Here is a 7,970-nt window from a genome sequence, read left to right on the forward strand (position 1 = left end):
GATCACCTTTTTGCTTAAGCAAGGAAAATGGATCAAATGTATTTGTTTCAGATTGAACTAATTTAATTTCTGGTTCAGTTTTTGAACCAACCTTGTGGTATTGAGGGCAAAATATTAAGCAGTGCAGTAAAGAAGGTTACACTGTAGTTACAATTCATGCCTGATACACATGAATTGCTATCAAATACGGGTACGACAAATGAATTGTTAGTGACTGGGCACCTTACTAGTGTCTTTCTGAGCCATTAATTCCATGTGCTGTGGAGTTCATGTATGGGTTTCCTAATGTATGAGGATCTGGCTTGGTTCCTTGTCCCATATTTTTTAGGTGCATGATGAAATTAGAGATCTAAGAAAAGAGCCCGAGAATGTATTTTTGAGTATCAGAAAATACAGCCTCAGCAGCAAGCCCTCTGGGAACTGTTTATTTATGTATAGTTAAGGTCTGCACCCTGTATGTGTTATGTGGTGATTGCTTGTAGGGAAAAAATATATATTTATACATAATGGAGTAGTGCACAGTTCGTACAAGCAGATATGCTGGCAATTAAACCAGGAAAGAAAGTATTTCTTTACACTGTTCTCAGTGGTGTGCTGGGAATATATGGTTCCCTAAATTATACCTGGGCATCTCCAATAGGTACATTATTAGATGTTTCATATAAAACTTCACTGGCTGTGCAAAAACCCAGGACGTATCATTACAAATGCAGCTTCAGTGAATTTTTTTGAAAAAGCAACATAGTTTTATGCTGCATTATATTCAATTTATTTTCAGTTTTCAGTATAAATAATAATAAAGAAAACATTGTTTTCTTTAATATCACTTTTCTTTTGTTAGCTTCCTCTTTCAGACAAACAACCAAGCCAGCATCATGGGAACAGGAGTAAACAAATAACAATAAAAAAATACTCCTTTCTTGTAAGCACGCTCATCAGCTATGTACAGTACCTTCAGCAGCTTTTGGTAGAAGGAAAGTAGATGATACATTTGCCCACAGAATCTTTTTTTCCCAGACTGAATGTTTTTTTTCATTTGAGACAAGTGAGTTTCAAAAAATGTTTTATTCCTATTCTCTTGCCCGGTATCAATTTAAAAAAAGAAAGCCTTGTTACAAAATAAATGCAAATGGCTGAAAAAAAAAGTATCCCAATATGCTGCCAAAGAACTAAAATGCATTATCGAGTGATAAATGCAGGAGATTTTTTTATCTCTCCATCTCCCCCTGCCTCCCTCATCACAATTAACTACTTATGAAGCATGCCAGAATGACAGCCCTGGAGATGAAATGTAACACTCCATGGGCCAAAACAGTGTTAGATACTTGCCTGTTAAGATGCTTGAAGTAGGAACAGAAGTGATCCCTTTGGAAGTATGTCATCTCGAATCATTAATCAGACCCACTCAGCCCATAACTTCCCTCCCGAGTTGTCCAACAAGACACCTTTCTATCAGTTACTACATCTGCTGCCATCAAAGAAGGTTTTGTGATCTGAATATATTCTTACTTACAACTGAGTGGAGGTGCACTCTTTTTTCCTAAATTTAATTTCTGTTCCTGCTTTTATTTTTCCATTTTAACATAGAACATAATAATTATAAAAATACCCATGGCTGTCTACAGCTCTCCAGCTCCCTCTCAGAACACCACCATAGGACATCAGAAAGATAAAATGAAATATTTTTAGATGTGGTATTTCCGTATCCTACCAGAATATAATGAAAAGATTATTTCTGACAAAGATTATTTAATCATACCTTGTATTTGAGTGTGTCCATGTGCATATGATCTCTTTTCCCCTATATGATGGAAAGCAGAACCATTAATTTAGTAAACCTTTTTTTTTCATTACATGAAAAACTGTTGGTATGATAATCCAGATTTAGTTCATATTCTGTAAAACTGGTAACAATATGAATTCCGTTCTTTCTTTAGAGTGCACAGTTGCACTCGGTACTTATTACTAATTAAGTGGTTTGTTAGTATACAGAAGCTCTTACAAATCTCTCCTCTTTGCTGGCAGAGCTGGGTAAATTGGGTGTGACTGGGATTTGTAGGAGCCTTTCCCACATGCCAGCGTGCGTTCAGCCCCCTCCTGCAGTCGAGTGAGTGCCCCCTTCCAGGGTAAATGATCCTTCCTGCAAGTGCCGACAGCTTTGCCAGGCCCTGTCAGTGTGCCACATGGTACAGACCACCAAATTAACCGTACCTGCAACCGGCTGGAAGTTTTCCAATCGTCCTTCTCTTCACTTTGTTCTGCTTCCACTGACGGTCTCTCTCCTATCGATACGGGCTGTTAGGCAATAGAAGTATGCTCTTTCAAGGGGTCTGTGATAAGAGTTACAATGTGTGGTCCTGATGTTTAGAAATTACAGCCAACCTTAATTCCAACTGAGGTCTACGGGTGCTACAGAAAATGGGACCCTGCACAAGCGCAGAAGAGAAAGCAAAGTGCTGTTTGGACCTTTCACTTTTTCTTGAGTATTTGCATGGATTCTGTGACTCAGGTCAACGCAACCTTTCCTACCATCTTTTTTTCTTCTACTTAAAACCAGCCTTTTTAGAACAGTGGGCTTTTTCCTTAGAAAATAACTGTCTTTGTTCCACATACGTGTTTGCACAGCCACCACTGCTGCACTGGACTAGATAGGAAATTGTTCATAGTTCAGTGAAAAGCCATTTCAAAATCAGTCCTGGTTGCACAGGTGCTGTAAACATCCATTTTGATCAGTGAAAAAACATGGTTGCTTTTACTAAAAGTGGTGTCCGGATGATTTTGTTTTGATTGTTCAACACTGTTGGTGCTGAAAACAGGTATGTCAGCATTCAAAAGATGGTCCTAAGGCACTCAGACTTTTTTTAATAGCAAGCAAAATTCTCATTAACAGGCAATTTTAAAAAGCAATAACATTCATTTTTTGGACTATTAAGCACATAGGGTGTTAATATTTCCAGCAAAGAATGAACTAATGGAAAATAAAATTCTGTCATGCACTAGTGCCACAGCATTGCAACATAACATATGTGAGGCTGATTACAATTCAGCCTTTCAACAGGGTTATACATGATCAAAGCTTCTGGAGTGAGAACTATGTAACTTAAATGACTGAAAATCATTTTAAGTTTGTCTTTTCTCTTTTTCTTTCAAATCATAGCTTGTTTCTTGTTAATGATATGTTAAACTAAAAAAAACCAACTGTCAGTCTATATACCTTCCTAATTAGAGGCAGACATCTTTGGTGTCACATGCATTCAACACACAGCCAACTCAGGTTTTTTGCCTTAGGTATGTGTTGCCGGTAGGATTAACCACATCAGCCTAAAAATTTCTGCCCTTTTTTGATGTCTAAGTAACAGATCAGCACCAGGTGACGGAAAGGCAAAATGCTGTTCTTAGAAGGAAAGTCCTAGCAGGTAGGACAGGGCTTCTCACACCCCGACAGGTGGCTGTACTTCCACTGAGAAGGAGAGCTGAACTCATCCGCGGGGACTTGACTTTCCACGCTCACCTTCTGCTAACCGTGACTTCTCTCAGAGTGATAATTCACTCTAGAAGGCCTGGTACCTGAAGTAGTTATCCATCACTATCAGCACATCTCAAACCATCAAACACCTCCCATAGGACTCTTTCAGATGTTAGCTTAATGATTTTAAGTCACGAAAACTTCTTCTGAATTTTTATGTCTGCGGGCACAAAGCCAATGTCTAACAAAATTCTGTACTTTTGAAAACACTGATAATGAGATAATACTGAACCTCTTATTTATTAACTGTTAATCATTATCCAAAAAAGACCCAGAAAATCAAGAGCAGGCTTTTGGTTTTCATACAGAACTCATGAAAACAATCTCACTTTCTTGCTTTTTCTAGGACCTAGGATAAACTTGATATCACTGTAGCAATGTTCAATATCTAGCAACTTTCTGGAAGGCCTAGTACACGATGTTGGTTAATGCTCTGAACAAAAACAAGGAGCTTCACAGCAGTCAGAATACGTTCCCTTCTGTAACTACTTTCACAATCACATTCATTAATTTTTTCAACAAACTAAACTCACATTTTACTTGCTGCTACTTTAACTCCTACCAAAGCCTGTAAAGCAGAAATTCAACTCATCTGTGCAATCCTTGCCTCTGCGTCTATTATCGCAGACCCAGGTATGCAGAGGTTCTTTCAGACCTTACAGGTGCAGTGCTAAGCTCTCGCTGCCTAGCAGCCCACCCTTCAAAGAGACTACAGATAGAAGAATGGTCACTGCTCCACTGTACGCCATACTTACAGCTTGGCCATGGAGAATTAATGTGGTGTCAGTTTACTGCCCTTCCTCAGTGTCACTGATCTCGCACATAGGCTTTCGCACAATCGGCAGATGTGGCCGATGAAAGACACAGAATCAAACTCAGCAGGAAATCTGCTTGCAAGTGCTATTAATAGAAAAAACACATGCAGGAACAATTTCACTAACTTCATTCCTTGAAGAGACAATACTGCTGTCAGGAAAAATTTCAAAAGCAAAATACATGGTATTGTTAGAGACGTGAAAAAATAGTGTCCCCTTCTTTCCTTTCTTCCCCCTCCTTCCTGCCCACCCCCCTCCAATTTCATCCACCATTTTGATGGAGGCAAATACGAAGTATTTTGGCCATAATATCCATTAATTGGGTTGTCTGTCACTTTAGAAATCGACACTTTTTTTTTTTTCCTCATAAGAAAATTATTTTTTGTTGGTGGCTCCCAAGTCTTCCTAAAAAGAAATTTATGCTATATATAGTTACCCAAAATTATAGAAGAAAAGGACTATTCTGTTTTGGAACTGTTATCAAATATCTTATCTCAAAAATTTATCACCATCAGAGTGCTTTAGCTGCCTATTAACAAGAAATGATGCTTAAACTTATGGAGTAGAGAGACAAGTTCTCTAAATTAACACCTCAAAGGAGTTGGCTGATGTCAAAAGGCACACAATTTGCACAGCACTTAACCCATTTATTTTCTGGCTTCTAGATCCTTTCTTTGGAAATCATTATGGAAAGTGTTGAACTAGCAGCAACTTTTGGCATTGATATATTGCAAAATACCTCCACAGCACATTCAAACTCTGATAAGCTTCCAGCCCATTGATATGCATGTTAGAAACAGTAGACTTTGTCGTATTCTCCTCGGGTTTTTTTTAGTGAGGCTGCCCTCGAGGCAATTTACAACATATGCTGTGAAGACATGAAATCCTTCTCTCACTGAAAAGTCAGCTTGCCACTTGGTTTAATGGAGCCAAGATATCAGACTTGTTCAGTGGAGTCTGGCACAATTTGGACAGTCAACAGTGTAAAAATCAGCAAGGCAACAAACTTTCAGTATGAGAAAAATGACAGAATCAAACACAGAAAATAATGCCACAATTTAAAAAAATATATAATAAAAACTCTGGCCCTCAGTGTTGTTGCAGCAACATAGAATTTATAGCTAATCAAGCCATAAACCCCGAAGTAACATTAATCAGCCTGCCACCCCTTGCAACATACACTTACTTTTAAAAAATGCATTTAAAATTGTCCTCATTTCTTTTTCTGAAGATCCCCAAGATCCTGATTATGCTGTTCAGTGAATGCCTGTATAAACCAAACAATTTTTCTAGCTTAAGACAGGCAACACTATTGAGCAGCCTTTTTTCAGTTTCTTGTACAATAACAATGAATCTTTAGATAAGCGTGCTGGTATCACTTCCTTTCTTTTTACTTTCCTCAAACAATTTGTTATGTCAGTGAACTGATAAAACTCATTTGGTTCATTCCTACTTAAAATTAGTAACAGTTCTAGGTTAATGATTGTTTGCTAGTTTAGAAACTGGTAATGTGGAAGAACATCCCAGTTCTCTCTGTGCTTTTATCTACCAGTTCTGTTGTTCTTTTTCTGTTCTGGCTCCACAGGTTGAAAATCTGCCTGAGAAGTCCAGTAACACCCGTGCAGTTATGTTATACTAATGACCTTCCTCTGAAACACAAAACAGGAAAATACGGTTTAGGACTCGGGCTTACGACTGAACCACTATGGAAATTTGGTTCTACTACTGCCAATAGCAAATCACACTCTGGAACTGGTCAATGACCTTAATTTCATTAGAAACTACTTCTGGCTTTAGGGAAATTTGAAAGAAACCTCAAAACCTCAGGATCCATAAACTAACCATATAATTGTTTTTTTACTAATTACTAATTTTTTAAAAAACTAATTACTATTAGTTAAAGTATGAACAGCATGGAAAGAAACTGAACTTAGGAGGCAAAAGATTTTTTAAAGGGAGATCAGCTCCTAGCAGCTCTGTCTGAATGCAGGATGCCCATGAACTACAGAAACATCTCCATTTTAATTAAGTCAATTTTGTCCTCCTAACAAAACATTGTCTCTCCACCACATAACACAGACTACTACTGCCAGTCTGCCTTCTGTGTTCCAGTCTTTCCTTTTGATTACTTGTTTGGGTGCCTTTGTGCTATAGCACCTTTTACTTTTCCTCTGGTCATACTGGTCAACAGCGTTCTTAGCCATAAAAACGAGGAGAGAGAAAATCACTTGGTACTTTCTTAGGTCCAAGACATTCACTAGCAAGGAAATTTAAAGAGGATCGAGTAGTGTTTTCCTGTGCTGTAATGCAGCATTTCTTTCTAGTCTCTCCTACAGCTGTTCTTCAGTGTTTCCATTCACGAGCCACTCTTCATTCTTCAGCACACCATGATTTTTACACAGCTTCGTATTTCCCAGAGTTTATCAGAAGGTTGACAGATTGAATGGTTACAGGTCATTATGGCAAGAAAGGGTATTACAAAAGTCACACTGCAAGCACTGTACCAAGGGGAAAAAAGCAACACTGGAAACCTGTTCCCTTATGGATGTTCCAGTTGAGACAGTCACAATTATTTTAGGAGGGAAAACATCACACACTAAGTATGTCTAATTATTTGGATCATTTTCTGCTTTAGACAGATTGTGACAATCTTACATAAACACTGGCACCAAGCATTAGGGCAGTCTGATTTTTTGACCCAGATCTGATTATTTTGCAGCACACACAACTGTGGTTCCAGTGGAAGATTCCCCCATGTAAAGTTTCTAAACATGGCAAATAAAGCCATCTGTTGTGGAAGCTGGATTTTTAAATTATATGCCCTGTTAACCACTGTTTTGCACACTGAGCTATTCATGTCTAAAGAAACAACTGTACGCCTTCCTAAAAGGAGTTCTGCTCTCCTGATTTTACACATTTCTGGACCAGATATCAGATGTCTAAAATAACCTTTATTCTTCTTACATTTACTTGTATTGGACTGATTTAAAGCTTTTCCGTTCTCATTGACCCTTCCAGTTTCTTTCCACTTCCTACTTTCTCTTGATCTCTATTATAAATATAAGTGCAATAAATGTTTTATGAAAAGTTTAGTAATGAAACTGGCTGATATTTGAAAAAATAAATGTTATACAAGTTATATATAGTAAAGTAATTAAAATATCTCATATGAAAGAGATCTCATCAGCCTCTAGTCCAATGTAAGCATCTTACTCTCTGTAGAGATGAGTGAGAAGCACTTGAAGTAAGTGGGGATTTCCATGGTAAGAATATACATGATTTTTTCCAGATCTTTCAATAAGTGTTTAAGAAAAACATTGTTTTCTCCACTGATAACTGAATTTGAAGACCCCGTTTGTTTAGCTAAATTGTTGTTGAGTCAGCAAGTGATTCAATTGCTATTTCCAGGACTATTCTTCTGCTCCGTGCACTCTCTTCAGTCACGAAAAGTACTAGTTCTGGTTAGAAAAGAGGGGAGTGAACAGGAATTTATGCTGCAAATTAGCACATGGAAGGAACACTATGTGCTGTTTCATCAACCACCTTATCGCTTATGGGGTCCACATGAGTTACTTTAATAGGGTTTAATATTTGTCCTCTCTTTATTCTTCTGAGAACAGATACAACAG

The sequence above is a fragment of the Aquila chrysaetos genome, chromosome 6 (genome assembly GCF_900496995.4).
Source record: "Aquila chrysaetos chrysaetos chromosome 6, bAquChr1.4, whole genome shotgun sequence".
Taxonomy (NCBI): Eukaryota; Metazoa; Chordata; class Aves; order Accipitriformes; family Accipitridae; genus Aquila; species Aquila chrysaetos.